General features: G+C 40.1%; 1 protein-coding gene across 2 annotated transcripts in view; it reads left to right on the top strand.

The window, feature by feature from the left end:
• Window positions 1-2,807, top strand: part of LOC112453888 (solute carrier family 22 member 21-like) — a 23,746-nt gene extending 20,939 nt beyond the window's left edge. The window contains exon 12 of one of the 2 annotated variants that reach the window (XM_025014896.1): window positions 24-2,807. The gene's annotated coding sequence lies outside the window, so the exon portion shown is untranslated. The remainder of the gene's footprint in view (window positions 1-23) is intronic. The other variant, XM_025014897.1, reaches the window with a different exon arrangement.
• The last annotated feature ends 21,246 nt before the right edge of the window (window positions 2,808-24,053 follow it).

Below are 24,053 nucleotides of genomic sequence, written 5' to 3' on the forward strand. Positions count from 1 at the left end.
CTCTCTCTCTCTCTCTCTCTCTCTCTCTCTCTCTCTCTCTCTCTCTCCCCCTGTCTCTCTCCGTGCCGGAAGAACGGCGATAGCTTTTAAAAGTTTACTAACGGTGGCGGCCCCGAGATGCACCCGGTGACGCCAGAGATAAGGGGGTGGCCTTCACGAGACTCGACTAAAATACACGGGGGCGCACAATTGATGGGAAGGAGGGGAATGGCGAAATCCCGCCGTGCTCGCCGCAACAACGAGCGCGACGCACGCTCGCAGATTTTATCTGTCGGCGATTTGAATAAGCACGGCATATTCCTCCCCGTAACTGTTTACCCTCCACCGCCGCCGCTACGCCCGTCGTCATTTGTCTTACTCCCCGCGTTTATCCACGCGCGCGCGCGGAAGAGAAGGATTATAATATCTTCTAGTAAAGTCCTGGTGTTCCCACGGTATCTCGAAATCTTCCGAAATCTCCTCGACGTGCATGCGCGTGCAATTCGCGAGGTGTTAAGTGGAAACAGATCGGATTTCCGCTGGTCCGTCGTATTTACGATATTTGTATACCTTCATCACGCGCTATCCGTTGCGCGAATCGCGATACTCGCGCGATGTTGAAAATGGATAGAACAGAACGTAGTAATGTGAGCTCCTTGCTGATAATATAGGCCTTATTTAAAATTATATTATAATTAACGCTATTTCTTGCGAAGGATTTTTAATTTGTTCTCAGCGCAGGTGTCGAAGTTGTGAAACAGTTGCCGCTACGACTGACGTAACTTTTTTTGTTAACAATAGAGTTATCTGTTACAGACGTACGTCAAAGTTTTGTCAATTGGTATTGAGTATCAATACAAGTTTAACGTGGTTTAAAGTTCGTAATTAACGACTTTGTACCCTATATCAATTCTCAGGCTGCTGTTCTTCTGTTTTAAATAAACTTGAATAACTATGTTTTCGCTAGGATATAATTAAGTAAATGTAAATTTTGATAATATTTCTATATTGGACCCCATAACGGTATTGTGGGTCTCATAGCGGTATTGTGGGTCTCCGGCCCACATTATAGAGCGTTTTAGTTAAAAAATTTTGTGGTTTTTTTTAAATAAGAAGAAGATACATTATCGCCAACCAAAACCGAAACCGAAGTCGAGATTATGGACACCAAACGATATGCGTAAGGCTATTGCACCTGTGCGAGAAGAATGAGTCTGAAGAGAACGGTGAAGGAATTTACAATACCTAGAACAACTTTGCAGCGAACTATACTGAAATGTGAACTCTATTATAGAAGAAAATGGGACGAAAGGGATGGAGAATTATAACTAGCCCGTCTTTTTCTATTGTTGTACTCTTCGAGAACAATAGAAAACCAATCAAAATTCGCTGAACAGAGACAGAAATGATCCCTAATCAACCCATCTTTTTCTTCCTGCTGCCCATGTCCGGGCGTTAAGTATGATATGTAGTTTACATTTATAGTATATAGTTCACTGGCAGCGATTTGTACGTGACGTTAGTATTCCTATCGAAGTTTTGATATCCATACAAAAAGCTGTAGAAAGAAAGTCTGTTTTGCAAGAGCATTTGGAAAACAAATTAGGAATATGGTAATTAGATGACCATTATGGTGAAAAGTGGTACAGTGTGCCAGCTGTAATGTGGCTCAGCTGTTGGTAATGTGGGCTCACACTGCATGCGTTGGAGCGGAAAAATTACTTTATGTGATTTTTGCACATAATAAATTTTATGTAATTGTGTAGAAATTTGTGTATTGGTAAATTGGCTTCGGCCCACATTACTAACACAGGAGAGGGAGGGGGGGGACTCACTTTACCACTACATCCCGATATTTGCGCGTCATGGTTTCTTTATTTAAATAATTTTTCTTATTATTTAACCATCTTTTTCTTCATTTTTCAACTGTGTTTTATGTTAAAGCATCATCCTCAGTCCTATTACTCGTGCCCGAGCGTGGTGACTTCTCTTCATATACATGTGTTGCGCACGTAGATTATACACATTGTACATGGGACTTACAGTTCAACGCCGATTCCGAACGGCTATATTTTTTAGAGAAATTCTCTTGGCGAGACATACTCTCGGTGGTTTGCCATTGCCTTCCGAGAGGAGAATGAGCGAATAAAATTTTTCTAACTCTACCGGGAATCGAACCCGAGACCTTTGGCTCAATAGACCAGTGCGCTGTCTACTAGGCCACGCTCGTCCTCAGAGTTAAAGCATTTGATGTTAAATTTAAATTAATAAAAAATAAAAATTTACACAAAAAGATCAAAATGGAGGTCCATATTACCATTTTTTCCTCTACCATTCTTAAAAATAAATCGCGGCTCATTTCACCTAATTATTTCGCAAAGTTCACAGCACGTATGAGCGTGGTAAAGATGTATGAAGAAAAATGCAAATGTCACTGTTCTATATGTGCCACCCCGTGATTTGCTTTACGTAGCGATGCGCGGACGATTTGCACGTACATGGACCGCCATCGCGCACCTGTCAACGTAAAACATTCACAAAACATCGAATGTTCACCATGTATGTTATATAGCGTAGTTTGACCGTTCAGTATATGACACGAGCTTTATTTTTACTCTGAGCTCTTGGTATTTTCATCTTGTAATTTACTGACGTGACGTAAATTATATCCGCTGTTGATTCGTTGTGGTAATTTAGTTTCAATTATTCTCACGACGTATATGTGTTTGAGTGTTATGCGTATCTTATGTGTAGCCGTTTTTAGTTTTACTGTAATTTCTTATATGCGCATATACAATAATGGAAACAATGGCGTATCTAATGAGAGTGTAAAGGCCGGTTTTCACACGCAATGATTGGTGGCGCCAGGCCGCGCCAGTCGACTAACGCCAGTAAAAATGCAAGTGTAAACACTTGATACAAACTGGCGCTAGTAATGTGGCGTTTACTGGCGGTTGTTGGCCAAAGCATATAACCTCAAATTTGGAGGTTATATGCTTGCTGTCATTTACTGTGTGTTTAATAAATGTTAAATATTTTCCATAGTATACGCCAATCACTGTGTAAATACTTGTGAGTTTGCTAGTCGGTTCTGGCGCCAATGAATGCCAGTCAGTTGGCGCCACTAATCATTGCGTGTGAAAACCGGCCTTAAAGCATTACAAATCAGAGCAGAAGTTTCTTCATAAATGGAACTTTTGTTTTTTATTAACAAAAAGAGGGTTAACAATATTCATTCTCGAGGCATTAGGTACACCATTGTATCTCGAAGTATTAAATATCAATAAGTATTATGAATTAAAAAGATATTGATATTGCGTGATTTTTAATGTGACTGTGAGAAATAATGTATCTTATTGTATAAAATATAAAACTTGACGTTTTATAAAAAAAAAGATTATTTTACCGAATAAATTACGTGTGTGTGATATGCAATGCAACAATTTTATTCCCATGTTTATTGATCGTCTAAAGGCCTTACATTTCGATTACTTTACTCTACAGGGATATGCAGTTGCAGGTTATTGACTCCAGATGAATTTCCATTATGCTCGGTAAGAGAGTTCAATATTTTTATATTAAAAGGTTTTCGGGACTTGACTTCGGGGCTTTTTAAAATCTTTTTCTAGAGCTGCATGGAAAACCGAATAAAAGAAGAAATCTTTTTTTCTTTTTTTTTTTGTATATTATATATATAAAAGTAAAAATTTCTCGGGGCAGAATTATCTCATAGATTTATTTGATAATTAGACATCTGAAGCGTCAATGATTTTTCTTTAAAACCGCGATAAAATCTGCGATGTAATTATCGGGTACATGTAATATTGCAACTCTCATATTAAGAATACATACACATTACGTTTTGATCTATCCAAGCAACGATATTAGCGGTTAACGTTTGCTCACTCCGTCACAATTACTGGAGATTACGCCGGATCCGATCGGTTCGCTTTGCATTCCCACTGGCTTGAGAAATCGGTGGTGTTTACGATCCGCCGACCCGCGGAGTCGGGGGCTCCTCGATTCCGCCGGCGCTCTATAAATCCAGGGATGCGCGTCTGTGTGTCGGATGGATCTTTAGCGCCACGTATCATGCATGTGCACTTATGTACAGCCCTTATCCTAGATTAACTACAACACGCTCAGCCCAGTTTCGATCCGTTGCGTACATGTGGTGCGCTTATACCAAACGTACGATATGCTTCCCATTTCGCTATGCGAAAAAGATGTCATACATCACAAGAAATGTCACAATCGAATAACACGACGATATACGAAAAAAAAGAAAGAAAAATATCGATAATTGGAACGTTACCGCGCAGTCAACGATATTTTACGTAAACCGACAGGGGCAAAGTCCGTGTCGGTTGACGACGTTATTAGCAAACTTCCGTCCTCTTTGCATCTTCATGCATTTTCATCGTTAAGCATTTGCATTTGACTAAGATAATCGCGCCGCTCTTAATTTATGAGTAAACATCGTGTAAGTGTAATTAATGCCTGTTTTGAAAACGGCAATTAAGAATCTCTTCTTCTAATATGTGTCTTCTTTCAAGAAGAGATTCTCTCGCAAGACAGAGGGCGATTTTAGATTACGTCTCGTTGTTGTTTTAATTTTCTTATATGTTCGAATTACGGCGGATAATCCGCGGTGTTTGTAAAGAGCAAAGGGTAAGTAGGTGCATCCGTGCGTGTATGCGTATGTGCGTGCGTGCGTGCGTTCACACGCAACTAAAATGGAAACAATTTTGTAGCTCGCGTCTATCGCGGTCCACTTTTTTTTCCGAGAGAGATCTCACGAGTGCGCATTGTTACGTTGTTAATATCAGGCGACCAGCTGGCGGAAAAGCGCAATTTTTGTTCAGCGGGTAGCCGCGTTTAATGGAAACGGCACCGAATTTTTTTCGCCGAACCTTTAACGACAAACAATTGCGCCGTCACCTGTCAAACACATGCTACGCACTGCGAGTGCGAAATACTATCGATCGAGCCGATATTACGTAAGAGTTATATCGCATTAACAAAAAGGAACTGCCGTGCGATACGTTGTTCCATAATGTTACCGAGATTTTAGTGGCGGAACAATGTACGCCGTGAAAATTTCTTTTGTATTTAATACATGCTTAGAAATATCTAATGTCACATTTAATATTTAATACTTACTTAACATTTTATAAAATATAATTACAATCAGTTTAACTTCAATAAGATAATTAAGTCAATAATTTATAATATATCATAAAAATAATATTTGATTTACTTTGATTAGAATCCAGACGCGTGCGCCATTTTTTAACAGATTGCAGTCACAAATATGATTTTAAATTTATTTACGTGTGTCTTTTTATACGCGCACGCATAGTTAAGAAATTGTTTTTCTTTCACTCTATAATACTTATATTAATAATAAAGTTACATAGTATATAATTAATCCACTCAACATATGTACAAATTGTCAAAACAGGCTTTGATAGCTCACGATATCTACTCTTTATATAATAGGCGCTTACAATAGACACAAATTCGAGAAGAACGTATTACGATTTTTTTCTACTTTTTAAAGAAAAATATTGAAAAATTAAATAATATAATAATCGATTTTATATGCCTTCTGTGTGTATAAGTGGATTAATATTTGATTTAATAAAAGACTGATCACAGAGAGTTCGAATCGTTACTCGTATTTCATCATGTTACGAGATGTAATGAAAAGATTTGAGCTAGTATAAATGAAAATGAAAAAGAGGATGCTTGATAACATGAACGACATGTTGTATTAAAGTACTACGTAGACAAAACAATACTGTAGCTTTCCTTCGACGGGGTAATGCATATAGATGACAGCGTGCGCGCGCTACCCGAAGGACACTTTGATAAAAATGCCTTCGTGGCCGATGCCTCACTCGGAATAGATTGTGAAATGCAAACTGGGCCGTAAAAGAATTCCGATCGGGCGAATGCATCTACCTACATATCGACCGAATCGCCGGGGCTTGCGGAGTGGATTAGAACTGTCGGGTTGAAATCGAACCTGTCACTGCACACGTACCATACAAAGCTATCGATGCATTTTTATTCAAAATCGACGGTAATCCTGTCGCTGTATGCATATTGATTATCGTTCCCTGAATGAAATGATGCAAGCAGCAACGATCAATCTCTTTTCTATATCACGTAACCGAAGCTGAAATCTATTAAAAGGCTAATATATCAATAGCTAACTCCTTGCATTTGCTCTTACATAATACCGTTGACGCGCTCGACTGAATCTCTCGCGAGGCTAAAAGTCTCGTAAATAAAAATATCCGAAAAAAGACGTGACGTTCGAGAAGTTGATTGACTTTTCGAACAAAAAATTTGATGCAGAAGAGGTTGCATATCGAAGAAAAAAAGAAAGGAAGGGAAGAAGAAAGAGAGAATAATATTCTAGTGAGACTTTGAGACTTTTCCAGACTGAAAATTTCAAAGAAATCGAAAGCGTCACTTTGAATAATAAAAAGAGAAATGTCTCAACGTTGCGGCAAGTCACAAGAAGCGTTGTAAGTCTCCATACTGACGTAACGATCGAGAAATTTGCATGTGACGATAATTATGCCAGAGTAACGGTGGTTTATCGTCGGCGTTCGATCACGTTGCCGCGACATGATCTCCCGGCGGATCCCGACCGACGGCCGGTTGCGTGATTATATCGCGCAGTTGCAATCCGCGCACAGAGAGGAAGAATTCCGGTCGAACGCCGCGCACTAAGGGAGCACGGCGCTTTACTCTCGACGTTACTCTCTGGGGTACGCCCGAGTAAATCAGCTACTGTCAGGATGGACGTGGAATGGATATGACGGTGCCGGGCAAAATGATTGGCGTACCGACTCGCGGGGGAGCAATCGTAACCGCGGTAATGGATCATCGATTTTTCCCGTGACCTCCGGGGGTAAACGGTCCCGACGGGGGTGACTCCGCGTGGCTCGTCTCTGAAATTACGATTTTCCGAGCGTGCGACGGCGTGGCGGCGACGGCGGCGTCTTGACCGCGCCCGCCACCGATTCGCCGAACGGGCCAACAAATAAATTAGTCAAAGCGGGGATTTAAGGCGTCCTCGGTTTCCATTAGACAAGCCCCCGTCGTGTCTCTCTCTCTCTCTCTCTCTCTCTCTCTCTCTCTCTCTCTCTCTCTCTCTCTCTCTCTCTCTCTCTCTCCCTCTCTCTCTCTCTCTCTCTTTCTCTTTCTCGGAAAGAGAGACCGAAGACGCCTGTCCGACCTCCTCGCTGCCGCCATTTGTCTGGGAGGGAAGCCAAGCTGAAAGAAGCTAATTTCGAGTCTCAAGCGGGTACCGTGGAAAACGCGAACATTTCCACCGCGTTTTCCGCCCCTCCTCGAATACCTGTCGTTGTTGCTCGAGGCACTGAAGTGGTCCCTTCGAGTCAAGTTTGTCAACGAGCAGCGAGTTACGGGTTCAATTACGCTCATAAATGGGCGAAAGAAACAAACGTTGAATCTCTGTGTCGCTAATGGACATTGCAATACCGAGAAACGTATCTGTCGATTTATATAAACCTCGCTCGACAAAAACGTTATCTTTAGAAAAATCTATATAGGTAAATTTCAAGCAACGAGGAAAATTATAAGCATAAATAAGAGCGCAGTTGGTCTTGACGTAGCAGCGTGTTGCTGCGTGTTCGGCGCAACTGCGTAAAATGAGCTCGATAACTAACTTATGAATATAAATATAACGTGCGAACATGCTTAATAATTCATAAACATAAATGAATCATCTTCTTGGGTTTGAAAACCCAGTCTCCCTTCCATTAATCGATTACCTGCCTTTCTGGCTAGTTCTGGCTGAATGTTTGTGGCTCGAAATATAAGTGAAGAGAGAGAAAAAAAAAAGAAACTGTAAAGTAGTGATTATTTTATTTAATGCATTATCTGTTTCATTTATCATTCATACTGTATTATAAAAGTTTTGTTCTCAACTTTTTGTAGAAACGTTCCTGTCGATTTTCCAACATGATTTAATAATCTTAACATAGTTAGCAATAAGTAATAAAGTGAAAGACATAAGTTCTACCATTTATAATAAATGTATATTGTACGTTAACGAGAATATTATTTCAAATAAGAAAAATGCGCAAATTTTTTTATAATTCGCTTGTGCAAATGTACATACGAATGGGTATGAAAAAGTGTTGAAGAAAAATATCCATCATATTACGCAAGCGTCTGACTTTCTTGGATTGTTTTTTCCGTGTTTTTTGCTGTGCAAGCAGATCCCGTAAATCGCACGGTTGATCGCGCGTAGTCGCAACAGTCGTGCAAGGTCGTGCGATTACATTTGACTTTTCGCGTGCAATCAGTATCTATTTTCGCTTCAAGCCGCGCGGCCGGTGCGCTCTCTCTCGGACGCTATTAGACGCACTCGCTGCCAGCGTCTCTCCGTTGCAGCACGTGTAAGCTAAATAATTTAGTAGCTTGTTCCGCTGCAATTAGCGCAGACATCGGAACGGTGCTTTACCGCATCAGCGGATCGATAAATTGGATAAGGCAACGGCGCGGCGGAGGGGACGCTTAATTACGCAACTCTGTTGCCCGTGCATGGCGGGGAAAAAAGCATTGTAATTTTTCATTACGCGATACGCATTACTTCCAGCGGCTTAGCATTACTTTATAATAAGTTTATAATAAGCGGCAAAGTATCGCAATCGTGACGAAAATGAATTTCGTGATTTCGTGACGTAGACATTGATATGCTTTGCCGTCCCTCTCGAATCCAGCTCGATCCAATTAGCAATTAAATTTGCGCCACGATAGAAATTTTACGGTGGTTATGATTCAAAAAGTAATCATTTTAATATGAGATATCACATTTAACTCTCTTTTAATCAAACGTAAGTTCTGATTAAATATTAAGATCAATCTTGAGTCTTTGTACTCTGATGTGAAATGCAATTTATATTTTTTATCAAATCACATCGATGAGACTTTCAATTAGATATACATACGAATATGTGTGATTTAAAAGTTAAAAATTTAACATTTATTAAAATAGTTTAATTAAAACTAGACCTCAATGTTACAAATTGTACAAATTATTTGTAAAATACCTGCTTATATAATTTTGCTAAATATAAAAATATACACATATATTCAATTTTATTTGAAATAACTCAAGCTTAAGTGGCATTCAAATAAAATATTATTATTCCCAAAATAGATAATTATTCCAAATAAACGAGATGTCCAACGGTATTCTTATAGAGAGCTTTAATATGCAACAATTACATTGATGATATAACCGGATCTCCACGATTATGTGAAAATCACAGTGTAACAGTATAATTGAATAATTCTGTTAATAACATGATTACCCGTTATTTGCGTTAACAAGCGTGTATATTTACTCGGTAATTTTAGAAATACGCATATTGTATAGAATCTGATTTACGTCTCTAATCTTATTTAATTCCATGCCTCTTTTCAATGCTCTCTTTTTTCTTTCTTCCACTTTCCACTTTGCACAAATATTACATCATATTATATATTTAATGAACAAGCATAAAACATCATAATAATAGTCTAGTTAAGTTATTAAAATATATTTTAGAAATCCACGGGATTAAAAAAATTAAAAGAAAAAAACATTTGTATTAGTAAAAAGATTAGCCAGAGAAATTTCTGCGAATGCTAATTCTGTCAAAAGATATAGTTCTAACAAGAAATTTTTTTCTGCGAACGCTAATTCTATCAAAAGGTGTGTTTTAATTCTATCAAAATACATGGTTCTAATAAGAAATTCTTTTCTTAGAAGAAAATTCTTTTCTTACACTATTAAATTAATTAAGTCCTTTAGTAAAGCAATATGCTATCATAATATAATAATAATGCGATTAACCGGATTAACGTTCTCATATAATACCTCGTGTTTTTTCCGTAGTATAAGTGAAAAAGAAGCTACCTTAAATATATAAAAAAAAAATTAAGTATTTAAATATTAAAAAAAATATTGCATATAAGAATCACAAGAAATAACAAGTGTCAATATGCTAAGACAGCATAGCATTAAGCAATATATCGTATATATATCGTAACATGATGCGATCTTTTTTACTATCGCAGTGATTTGTTTTAATTGTGAAACGCGATAATAGCAACACCGATAGTTGGGATCCCGCGCAGAAACTATGTTAATATTAAGAAAACTACTTTCTCGCGGCACGCGAAATCCAATAACGCGGTAGTCTCGGGGTGTCGTTTATCAAGCTTAGCGGTTAGCTGCGTTCAAGGGGTGTACGAAACGAACGAACGAATGAACGCAATAAAAAGCTCGGATGCGTAAGCCTGTTTACAAAGTCTGCCTGCGTTCTGCGGTGGTGCAGTGGGTTGCGTATACGGACGCTCTAGAGCACATTTATCGTCACTACCGACCGCCCACATTAGACGAAGGACATAAATCCCCGAAAGTAATCCAGGACGATGCGTGCGGAGGCTCGCGCCAACGCGTTCGTCCCCGTATTCGCGGCGATACGTCGACTCGAATTTGATTATAGAAGCCATAGAGTGAGAAAGAGAAAGAAAGAGACAGTCGGAGGGTGCAAGCAACGCGATGGACGCGCGGAACATGAAGCAGCATGCGGGGGGGAACAGGGAACATAAAAAGGGACGTGTTTTATTTAAAACCGACGTCGGCCGGCACTCCGCTAAAGCCGTATATATAGCGATGTACAACGCGCGCGCGCCACTGTTATAGCGGGGAATATCACCTTATGCATTATTCAACGTGATATCGATATTACTAATTCAATTGCAATTCCACTTTTGTGAACGCGGGCCCGGGGATCCCCGGGCATACTTGCTGCCTAATTAATACGGTGACGTTGAAAATTATTCTGATCAAAACGAGACGCGTTTTGATTGCCGACGCGATCCTGCCAAGATACCGCGTCGCTCGTATATTCCACAACGTGGAAGCGCGATCCTTTCAAAGAGATCTACACTTTTTCGTCAGGTTGTTTATACGTATTACGTATAGATGTACAAACTCTTGTCGAAAATTGTAAGAGAGTCGCAGTGCTTACGAAAATCGCGCTCCTCGTTGCACGCGAGCGTAACGGAGACGCTGCTCTCCTGCACGCCCAAAGACGGCTCCGACGTAATGGATGCATTTACCTTGGTGGCACATAAGTGCTTTGATAACGATAGAAATTGCGCCATTGACACGGCGTGACTAATAACTGCCGAAGAACACGTCGCTTCCCCGAATAAGTACGTACCGTCGGATGTCGCGGCTCGTTACGCCCGTCTCGGCGCACGATATACAACAATTAAGTTGTGTGCGCACGTACCCTGTCTGTATACACATCCGCTTCAATTCGATTATTTCATCGATATATATATATTTCAGATATTGGTGCATTAGGAGGGCTCAAGCTAATTACCTGTACCGTAGGTAGACACGTCCCCCTTAACGCGTCGAAGGACTACGGGGGGGAGGGGGACGACAAAGTTTCCGGAGTTGCCGCTTGGCTTTCATGTGGTTCACGTCTTCCGCTGTTACGCCGTTACGAGTGCGGTAATTGGGTCATTGCGACGGTAACGTCGTATTACCTGCAAGTACATTAAAATCGTAAGTCCTATACGCTAAGTAGACGTCGACCGGAAGCAATCTCGTTTGCGTTGACCCCCGAATTTTCGTTCACGGACGCCGCGCGACCAGTTCGAACGTTTATGATTCCGATCGGTCTGAACCCGCGATCGGCTGAGTTCATAACTATATACGTTAGACTCTCCCTCGAACGCGACGTAAAATATATATGGAATGGAAATATTCGGATTGCTATAACACGAGATCCTCGTACACAAACCGTATTCGCAAGTTTTCTAATATGAATATGTAGAACGAAGTTACGTTAATGTTACGTTAACATTTCATTAATTTTGATCTCCAATTTTCTCTTCGATTAGTTTGACGATCGCTGAAAATGAGGGAAAATCTAGTTCACGATCTCTCTCTCTCTCTCGGAATTATTCAAACGATTAAACCATTATTTTATGCAACGCGACACAATTTCCAACTTTTCCATCCTGAAGGATCAAATTCGATAAAAAGCGAGGTGATTTCGCGGGAATTGTCATTCGCTATTGTATATTAAATAAGCGCACGTAAATTGCTGTCCGTACACTCGTGTTATTCTGTTTTTCCCTATTCTATCATTATCCGTCGTATCGGCTATGATAATTTCACTAATCGAGTAATGAGCGGTTTGCATAAATGAACAGCGGTATCTCTGATTTTCTATATCGTCGGACGATTTACATGGGGAGCTAAATGTGATCACGCCGAGATTCGGTACGAATACGCGAATATGTACGCATTTATCATATAGAAGGGAAATACATCTTATAGAATATTTTATTAAATATATATTGTAAATTGAAAATAATCTCATTTATATGTAGGAGTAAATAAATGTGTATCTTTCCAAGTAATTTTTATTTAACCATTATTGCATCCCCTCCAGGAATTTTTTAATTTAGAAAATGTCAAGAAAAGCAGACGAATTAAAATTGTACAAAACATTAAATTTCTTCTTTTCATTCGAGTTTCATCATAATTTTATCTTCACCTGACAACTAATTACTGAATTTGCTACATGCTTAATGTTATAATTTCAAGAAAAAGTTATAATTTCATGAAAATAAAATTTGTTAAACGAGATTTTGATGAAGGAAACGTTTTTTCAGTCTTTTGATGAGGAATCTCTTTTAGCATAGCCGTCCGTTATCAAACACCCCGCATTGCGATAAGATTACATCCCACGCTAGATGTTGCGTAACAGAGTACGACTCTCAAAAAGGGATCGTTTTGTATTTAAAAGAGCTTTGGCGATTTATTCGCCCGACCGAGAATTCGCGCGCCGAGGGTCGCAGGGGTGGAGCGCGCGAGCCCTGAAATCAGTCGTAAATTCTTCAGTCGCGCTTGGGTTTTGCAAACCTAACTGTGAAAAGGAATCCTCGCGAGGTAGCCGTCGATCGGTGCGGGTCGAGCGAGCGAGGGGTCGAAGGGAGGCCTCCCGCTGGTTTCGAAGGAACGATTCGACGATTTCGAAGGTCGGGGCGTATCGAATCGGCGGCGGGATCGTCCGGCGGGACGGAACGGGCGGAGGGATTGACGCGGCGGGATAGGGGTCGCGGTCCCCTCGCACAAGCGCGACGTAAAAGTGTATTACTACTACACGTGACGGGGAAAAGCCTCGCTCGTGTGCAGGAAAAGGGAGAACGTGCCGGAGTATGCGTAAGTTTGCCGTCGCGTTTGAGGGTGCGCACGTTTATATACACGGGCACGTATATACGCGCGCGTGTACGCGCGCCCGGGGAGTTCCGCGGGACGTGTAATTTGTTCGCGTTACGTTGCGTGGAAGATCGAGACCGTCCTCCGCCGGGTCCTTACCCTCTTTCCGCGTTACCCCCGCCTTGCGCCCTAATAAAAAAAGTGCAATCTTTCTCCTCCAGCGTTACGTTACGCCCGGCGCGGCGCCCGTTTCTCCCTCGCGCATCGTGGCGCATAGCATCGCCGCCGTCGCCCGTCGCCGCCACGAGAGATCCGTATTCCTAACGCGACACGGTGGATTACGGGATTTATCGCGGGTCGTCCCTACGTATCTTCTCGCTCGGTAACGGACCTTCAAATGGAATGAATCTCTCACCGGTGAACGGCGGTGACGGCGGCGGCAACACGGTTTGATACGCCATATCCCCGTTTCCAGAATCCTTCTCTCGCTTCTGCCTCTGCAAATAGAGCGTAAATACGCAGTGCGTGGATGGTTTTACACGGGCTCGCGTACGTGTGCGTCGGCTCACTGTCGGGATAATTAAATGGCAGTCTTAACGTCGCTTTTTACGTTTCGCTTGCCTCGGGTGTTAATAATTTTGCGCACGCAACGTTGAAGGACCGCGTTCGGACGATGGGCACGACAGGAAAAAGAGAAAAAATATTGTTGTTTTGCTCTGGATTCGCGCGCTCGCATTTCAGGCTTTCGAGGGAGGCGTACACGAGTCTTTTCATCCTTCGCTCCGACCTCTGCCCGTTAGTTAGATGAATATAATCTTCCTTTAGCTTTTCTGTTACAACACAATTTTTTAATGCAGTCATTTTATATAGTGTGATCCTCTACTCGTACTATTTAATCATACAATCGTGCATAGCGATGTTAAAACAAAGCATGATCGTTGAATTATTATATAAAATACAACCAAAGATTATATAATTTATAAATATCCATTTAAATAGTATAAAATATATTTATATATTTATAAACTTTTGTATGTACTTTATAAAAGTCCTATTATGTATATTTCTTTACTCGTGGAAAAAAAATTATAAAATATAATAAAGATTTATTTATAAAATATTGAAATCAAGAGTGATAGTATACTTGCGGGGCTAAAGACTAATAATTTTCGACAGTTTCAAAGGACAGTTTCACAGGAGAGAGCTTAATACCATGATTAAGTGAGAGAATATTAAAAAAGGGTCGTTCCCTTTTTATATAATTTCCTAAAAATCGATAGATATTTCTGGACGAATTTATTCTATGGGTTTCCCGCCAGCTGGGCTGCAATTTTATTAGTTCTGATATAGGATCTATCAGAATAATTTTAATATTAAAAAAAAAGTGCGGCGCCGTCTTTTAGAATAATCTAGTTGATTGTTATTACAACTTAAGGATGTCACACATCTGTTAAATAAGTCGTTATCACTTTTAATGATTTGATAACTGTTATTGGATCTGTCATATGGAAGATATTCCTGTGACACTTTTGTCCTCGAGTCACAATTACCCTGATTGACCCTAGACCCGCCTCTGGTTTAGGTCATTGGCCTCAAACTAGGGGGAATGCATTTTCCCTGGCGGGATATTATGAAATACGAGAAAAATAATTTATTAGCTTAAGAGTAAATTTAGAAGGAAGTCGTGTAATAAATCTAGAATTTTTATTTAAAAAATTTAATTTCTATTTAAAAAAATTAAAAGTCTATTCAAAAATTACATAATAATTTTCATTTTAAAAGTTTAATTTTTATTACAGAAAATAGAAATGTTTTAACGCGATAATAATAAGAATAAAATAGTAAGTAAAAATAAAATGTTGAAAAATTTCTCATTTTACGCTTATTTTTCGAACATATAAAACGATTTAATTACGCAAAATGTGTGAAATGATGTTTCAATTAGAAAATCGTCCATTTGAAGCATCAAATTACAATCGCGGACATCAAGATACGAATTTCGTAATGATTCACGCATGACTTTGTTATACGCGGCTAATTTGTCCGATCGCACCGCGTTAGTCATTTATGCCAGTCGCTTAATTATGCATAGCACTTTAGGCGAACTAATTTACGATGGCTACCGAGAGCCTATTGTACATACGGCCGCGATCATTACTGCCATTACTATTATACGCCGTTGCAATAAGCGTATATTAATTTTCTCGACAGTAGATATCGATTCGTCTGCTTTGCCCGAATACGCGCTTTGTCAATTTCTGACAAGCAGATTTTGCCGCGGTATTTCCGCTTTGACGCTTTTCATCCCAGCAGACCGTTCCCTCCCGAACCTTTACGTACCTTCTATTCCCGAATTTCTATTCCATCGCCAACGCAAATGCACTTCTAATGTAGTATCTATTCACGAATATATTTCACACACATGTTGCGAATCGAAATTACAAAAATTATGTGTATTTTATAAAATGTACTTCATAAAATTTACACTGTCGCGCGCGCGTTGCGGTACTCGGCACGATTCGAATAACTTTGAAGCGGCGATTTAACGACTGTTTTTACCTGTTCTATTTTGAAGGGGAAAAAAGGTAACGAACTAACAATGTAAATTCCTATCGGATTTCTAGTTTTCAAATTTCAATTAAAATAATGGAAAACTTTCTAGACTTTCAGAAAGTGACAAAACCAGAACACGATAGAAAACACGAACTTTCAGCATAGAAATAATTGATTTAGTTACAGAAATAAAGTTTTAGATGAAATTTTAAATGAAATTCTGAGACTCGATTACATCCCTTAAGGTTATATGTCCTGTTCCAAAATTGTCAATTCAATAATTATGATAGCAGCTTGGTGAGAAAATATTTAAAGTCTAAATCTTCTATTTAAATAAAAAGTCTAAATTTTTTATTGTATTTATCAAAAACAGCATTGTTAAATCCTTATTAAAAAACTAAGCTTTTAATTAAGTCTTAATTAAAAACTCAGTTCGATATAAATGTCAGAAATATTGATGCAAACAGCAAATAACAATTTCCCTATTATTTTTTACTCACATGTAATGAATTATTTGTTTAATAATAAACAAGCTGTATATACTAACAGCCAGTTAAAAAATTAGATAAATCCGCAAGGTAATATTGATCTCGTTACTTGCTCGTCGCATTTATCAGCGATGCGAAACATATTAACTGTGACTTTAATATTATTTTCAACGCTCGAGAAGTGTCTTTGGGAGAGAGCACCCTCGTGGCAACCGAAATTATCGAAACCACTCCCGTACACTCGAACGCAATACCAGAAATTTTCGTATGAATGCGAAATGCATTCTCGAATTCGCGTCGACGATTTCGAGGCTTCCCGCGAACCTTTCCCATGATTGACGTGGCTAGTCAGGCTTGCTCCCGTTATAGCTCGGGCGAAAATTGGAAAACAGGGGGAGGACTCAATTCGTCCGGCAGCTGCGCGGCAGTTGCGTTAAGTGAGAACGCAATTACCACCGCGTCTCTATCCCCTCGTGTCGATCTGAGGGTGCCTGGTGCGGATCCGGAGGCGTGTATACGCGGGGGGGGGGGGGGTAGAAAACTCGCCCGCCGTGTAACATACTGCCCCCATACGTTCCCCGCGAAAGGGGCGGCGAGATTTCGTTAAGTTCTAACGATCGTCAAGTGTAACATCGCGTTCTCCATTCCTCGCGTTAACGGTCGTTAAAACGAATCGTCGCGCGCTCTCGCGCAATTCTGATGCCCGGACGGATATTCGTGTGCAGCTCGCATTGTCAGTAGTCGCGACATCATCAGCGGTCGACGCATTCGGCCGGTTGTTCGAGCGATAAATGAGTCTCTCTCTCTCTTTCTCTTTTTCTTTCCGCTTTTTTTCCACGAATACATTTTCCGGAATGTGAATGTCGTATCTTTTATCTCTCTACATTTATCGTTGTTCTGCGATTTCGCAGACACAATTTTGACTGAATTATTACAATATTCGGCATTTAATCAATTCTTTGTTTTTTTTTTTCAAAACGCTATTATTTCTAAATAACAATAAGTATCAAAGATACAGGCACGAGAGTGCCGTAGTTACTCTTGCGAGATTTATCCTCCCTTCTTGCCGGATAATTAAAAATGTACTTTAAAAATGTGTGAGAAACTATAATTATAGTAATTGTATAGTACAAATTTTGATAATCATCATTTTATTCGCATTACATAGAAAAGTGTCTTCTAGACTATTCTAGAGGCATGGAAATAATGATGTTGCCACTTACAAGTTCGACATTACTTTACTTCACCATGTACTTTATAAATGGTTATTTTTGCATTAATGTTAATTGCTCGCGGCCGCGTGGCGTTTGCTTTAGGTGGTATATATGCTTTATGCTCACGCGAATTAATTTTCTGTCCCGTATAAACATTAAAAAATCGCATGAGATAATAATCATATGAAATTTTTAAATATATAATCTTACTTTTTTAATAGTTTTATTTCTATAGGGAAATACATTCTTTCTATATAGGATATTTACGTTAATATTATAAACTATTTCAAAACGATAAAGTTTAATTTGCAATCAACTTCATTTAGGCAAAACTCTTAAAAGAAGCGATTATCTCTAGCGAGTTTTTAATATTTAATATTAATATCGTGATTATTATATTTTAAATTAAAATTCTGAGAAAATAAGATAAACACAAATTTAAGTGAGCAATATAAGTTTCGTTATTTGATTTTCTTGAATTATCTTAAAAGAGCTTAGTTCGAGAGAAACTCATAATTTTCAACAATTTACAATCATTATAGAAACTGCTTACACCACCATATTATAATCATGAATGGCCTAAAGTTAGTCTAATAGTTCGTCACTAAAATTACCACTGAAATGTGCTTATACAAATTACATGATATTTTATACACATTATGTAGCCACTATTCTCATATGAAAATGTATTTATCTATAAAAGTTTGATGAATGTGATTACGAAGGAAATTTCACAAATACAAATGTTTGCCGCGATGAATTTGCAGGGATTTAAGTATGCCGCACACCGAGTTTGCGCCCCAAAAACAATTTTATAGAGCCGTCATGTAATCATCGGGTTACGGTTTACGTGTTATACGTGCATTTACGCCTTGCGCGTACTGATTAGCGCGCGCGTCCTTGGTAATATGTACGCAATTATTTATGCAAACCAATCTGGTTATCGTCGGATCCGTTTTGTATCGCGTTGCGGGGTACAGAGGGAGAGAGGCGGGGACATTAGTTAGCATCAAATGAAGGGGTGTTTCGAAATCGATTGGATCGTCGGGAGATGATGAGCCGACGTCGAGGGGAACAACCATCGGCTGTTGCTGCTGCTGTCTGTCCGGAAAGTAGGGGTAGATCAAAGCGGTGCAAATGAGGAGGTTAACGGCCTAGGCTGCCTCTATTTGTCTTTATTATTGGCGTACGTATGCGTTTCGGATTCACGTTAACATTAAGCTGCGAATTAACAAAGGTCATGACAATAAGCGAAATAATACGAAATCACAATCGATATAATCCAGATAATGATTATCCGAATAAAAGATTAAATGATTTTGAATGTAATTTTTGTCTACTTTACGCGAGCGAACACTTATTATTTTACAGAATTTTCACCAATAAAAGAAAAATTGCAAAAGCTATTTCTACCACTTTACACATTATTTATATTAAATACATGCTGTCATTAACATTTTTCTCTGTCATTTAATTGACACAGGCAGTGACCGATCGACAAAGCGAAAAAATTATTAAAATAAATTATTTATTAAAAAAATTGTTGCAAAAACACATAAGCCGCATTTTAGAAATCAGAAGAGAGCTTTCAGATCTTTTCAGATCTTGAAAGTGGAGAATAAGATCGCGAAATGCGGTCGCTCTAATGAAGTCCCTGAATATGGGATTCGCGATTTCACAGACCGGAAGACTAATGTCGCGAGTGCGGCGTTAAGAAAATAAACTTTCTCAAGCCGGGCCTTGGAATGCCCTCTCGTTAGTTCTCCTGATGCCAAAGCCGCGGGGATATATACTCCAAGGGTCTGAATGCCATCCTCCGCCTCGACAAAACTCCCGTCTCGCGGCTCTTATACTCGCCCGTTTCTTCTTTCAGCGACGCAAAAAGGGAGACGTTTACCGTCCGCAGGCTCATGGCGATACTGCGGAATATTGCGTATCTAGTATCTTCTTCACGGGGGGGGGGGGGGGGGACAAAGAACGCGAAACCGTCTTGAAAAATATTACTTGCGCGCCATCACCCCCATGGCTAAGTTTCTTAATTCCTCCCGATGGATTTTTAATGAATCTCGCCGGGCATATTGGTTTCTTTATTAAGAGTGTGCTGAGAATATTTAACTTAATGATTACGGTATCTCCGTAACAGCGTGGAATTTTTTACGATATAAAGGGCCGGCGCGCGCTCCTTTTATCTCCTTTTTAATCTTCCCGTAAGAAGGGATGAAATTTTCTCTGAAGTGGACAAAATCGCCGAATATTAAACATAAACGCACTCGGGGTCAACCGTCCCTCCCGTTTAAAGGTAAGGCTTTTATGTCTCGAGCGAGACATGATGAAGTAATGTAATTTCCTCAACGTAATTATGTAAAGAATGCGAATACGAAAAAGAGAGTACACCTTAATATAAAACGGATGATACTTATATATACGTTATATCTAATATGTTTATTATATATATTAAATATATATATACATATATTATTTGTAATCCTTTCTTTCGCTACAATTTAAATTACCTTATGTTTAATTATATCTAATTCTATCTGATTTAAACTTAATTAAAAATTTATTCGGCGAATAAATTCCGTTTCGATATAATCATGCTGTTCTAATTTCAACGCCTATAAATAATTAATTTAGAGTTAAACGGTCATTTTCATTTAGTTTCGTTAAAGAGCTCAGGCGCGGAAGAATAAAACGATGAAAATCCGTAAGAAAACGTCGATTGTTTGTCGAACAAAGAAAGTTAAACATTTATAGACGACGAGAAGGAAATTAATAGTCCGCCCGTCTGCTTCGATGTTAAGATGTCTACTTGCTAATTAAAATTTCTACTCCTTGAAGCAGGCTGAGAGCCGCCGACGAATAACGGGATACGCCGCACCCCCAAAGTGATTATCCTACAAAGAGAAAAGGCTTTACGGTAGACGGCTAATTATCACGATGCACCGTTTAATTGCTCGAAATAGCATGTATTCATAGTCTCATGAAAGCTTATACAAAGAGCGTTTGACACGCTCGTTGTATTGTTTATCAAACACAGTACTTCTCACACGCGACGCGGAACACGCAACAGTTTTGTTTTGCCTTTTATTACACGTTACTTATTGAAGACCGATTCGGCATTTCAGTTAGTCGATACTCGTCTCTTTTTCCGCAAAAGAGAGACAAATCTGAGAAGGTGCTTAACGCCAAGCGGCTTAAATTGGTCGGGTAAAAGCAAAGCGGCGGGCGAATCGCCGCCTCGGCGCTGACCCTCGTCTTATTTGAATTTTATTTGACGTCGAGGCAAGCGTTGACAAATTCCATTCCGTTAAGTGGAAGCGCGTCTGACGTGTCGGGTTTCGCTCGCTCGTTCCGCAGACGCTGTTCCATTCGGCAAGGAGGAGCTGACGACACGGTGAGGTATACCGATAAGTTCTCCGTCGCCCGACGACGATATCCGGCTACGTCTCTCTCGTTACCTTTTGCCCTCCCTCCCTCTCTTTCGCTCCTTACGTTACCCCGCTTGCCCGCGCGCAACCCCTTTGCGCCTTTTCCACCCTCTCCCGCAAGCTTCGCTCCATCTTACCGAGGGAAGCTGCTGAGAGAAGCATCCCTTTTCTGGCTGCTATACTTCACCGATTCCGACCATCCGCCCTGTCTCTCTCGCTATCTGCCAGTCTATTCCTCTTCGTCCCTTTTACCTTACCATCGTTCCACCGTCTCCCCCTTTTCCTTTCAATACCCCACAGTCTTTACTCTCGTTACACACTCGCCCCCTCAGCGTGCTCACCCCAATGCGTTACGCTTAGTTTGATTCAGCACGTGGTACCAGTCAGCCAGCTCTATATTCTCGTCGCCTTTATTTCACAGCTCCCTATCCCCTCACGGCGAATACTTTTTGCGCTCGCTTGTGCGAATTCGCGCTAATTTTTCGACCCGCGCGTTACGGGAGTGGCATTCTCGGGTGTATGGCCTAGTTTCATCGGTCGACTGATTTCAACGCGCTCTATTCTTCGCGTGACAACTTCGCGTGAAACGGTACACCGAGATGTCAATCGACGTCAATCGCTCGTTAACTTTGTACTCGTTGTAATAAGAGATATTTGCTACAACTGCGCTTTAGACGGAAAATAATTGGGTGTTTGGCTTTTAAATGATGATGTATCAGTGAGAAATACAAAATTGAAATGTTAGAGAGAAGAATTAAAAATATTTTTGATATGCTTTTAATTCTATATTATTATTTACTAAAAGGTTTTTATTTTTTACAAATTGCCTCTATTTGGTTGTATACAATTTGAAGATATTTGCTTGCGCATCATATTATTTATTTATTAAATATATTCGGCATTTTCGTTTACGCTATTTATTTATCAAATGGATTATTGTATAATTTGTATATAGGCTTTTAATTCATGGATTATAATATATGGTGAAAACAAATTAAAAGCATATAAATTATCGTCAGCAAACTAATCAGTAATTATAACGACTTAAATTTCTTATTATTCCATTTACTTTCCAGAAATGCGAAAAATGCTACATAATTTACCCTGACACGAGTACTTAAAGATTTATCTCTGTGATATATCTTACAACAATAATTTCACATGTTTACATAAAATGAGAAGAAAGTACGTTCATCATAATGGGAACTGGATGGCAAAAGGATTAAAGCGCAATCTCCGTTCCGTAACTTGTCTCAAGGAAGTGTATTTATTATTCTTTAGTAGACGTAAGTAATATGCAAGAGTTATGTCAGAGCGCGATGGGCGGTCTCGGGAAAGTTTGAAGTATAAGTAAGATGTAAACGTAGATCTCGCGGCGACAGAGAATTCCTGGGATTCGCGGCTGCAGCTGCTTTACATATTAACTAATTCCACCATTCGGTAGGAAGTTTGAATTAGACCATTCCCCGGTTAGTAATACCGCGTAATACGATGTGCGCGGCGCGCGGTTCGAGACTGATTGTAAAGGGTGTCGGAATGTATCGGTAATCTGCGTTACTAACTAGCGAAGAGCCGTTGCAGCTGAAGCGGGATTAAGACGTTCTCGGCAAAATATTCCTTTCCTTTTCCACGTCATGCCACGTCATTCGTTCGCTTCTTTAGTTGACAAACACGCCCTTTCGCAAAATTAACAAGTTCAGTAATAATGCGTGAGAATTTGGTATCATCGATTGAAAGAAATGTCAAAGACTTAAAAATATTGTCGTGTAGTTTTGAACATCAGGTAAAATAAAATAAGAATTAATTTAGCGCTTCTCAAAAACATACCTTAGAAGTTTTTCTAAATGAGTCAAATTGCGAACAAATATTATACTGACACTATTATAAATAAAAGAAAATGTATAACTAATTTAATATGCGTACTAGCATTTTTGTTTAGGATTCATTTATAATATACACGCGGGATAAAAACTACTTTATTTGGGAAAAGAGAATAATAGACACTGACCATACGATGAAAAGATCGATTTTTTCGTTTATACATAATATTTTAGTCTTGTAGAGCACTCAATTCTTCTGTAAAGAATCAACGTAGTTAATCTATCGATGTGTGCTTTATTTTGTCGCATTGGATCGCTGTAAATAGAAAGTACGATTATTTAGCGGTTATTTTTCGCGAAATCAAATATCACAGGGAAAACGAACCCCTCTAAATAAAAAGATTCGCGTTTACTTTTTCACAAGCGACGAGCCACGACGTGTTTTTCCCCGGTCTTCGTTTCTGCCAGATACACCTCGCATATTTATTCGCATCTGCGTCGCGACCAACGATCTTGAAATCGCGATATTCCGACGGTTAACCCGCTAGATCGAGCGGTATCACGCTGTTCTCCAGACGTGTGGCGCAGTCACGTTGCGAGAGAAGCGCAAAGGAGCTACCGCCGGATGGCGAGAGGGATGTAAGAGGGCGGAGGGAAGCGAAGGGCGAATGAGCAGCGCGGGACGCAGGTAAGCGGTAAGTTTCTAACGAGAAGCATTAGCGGAGTGGACGAGGCGACATCAAATATGTAGATAGCGCTTCGGGGAATTTCTCCGGAGAACAAAGTTGCTACGACGAGGGCCGTGACGGAAGGGCGGAGGAGAACCGCGGAGGGGGGTGTGTGGTAGAGACGGCACGGGGGTGCCGAGGGGGGAGGGTGAGGGATGAGAAGAGAATGGGGAAGGAGACGTTCCGGCGGACGGGGGCTACCGTCTCATCCTTGGAAGATTCCTCGCGGCACCAGACTCCCTTGTGGTACGCGTCTACCCTCCGTATATGCTGCGGATAATAATGGGAAAGTCAGCCTAGAAAGAGGAGGTGGAAGGAAAGGGAGAAAGAGAGAGAACGGCCTCTCGCGCCCCGCTGCACCCGGGGCCACGAATTAAGTCTGCGGAAACACCGTCGCGACTGGAATTGATTAACCTTCGCGCGCGATGCCGGAACCGTCCGTCGCCTCGGTTACATCCGCCGTGTTTTCCGGCGACACGATCATGGGAAGAGAGCGGCGAGAGAAAGCGGCGAGAGAGAGAGAGAGAGAGAGAGAGAGAGAGAGAGAGAGAGAGAGAG

Source organism: Temnothorax curvispinosus, unplaced genomic scaffold (assembly GCF_003070985.1).
Source record: "Temnothorax curvispinosus isolate PA1 unplaced genomic scaffold, ASM307098v1 QBEX01004747.1, whole genome shotgun sequence".
Lineage (NCBI taxonomy): Eukaryota > Metazoa > Arthropoda > Insecta > Hymenoptera > Formicidae > Temnothorax > Temnothorax curvispinosus.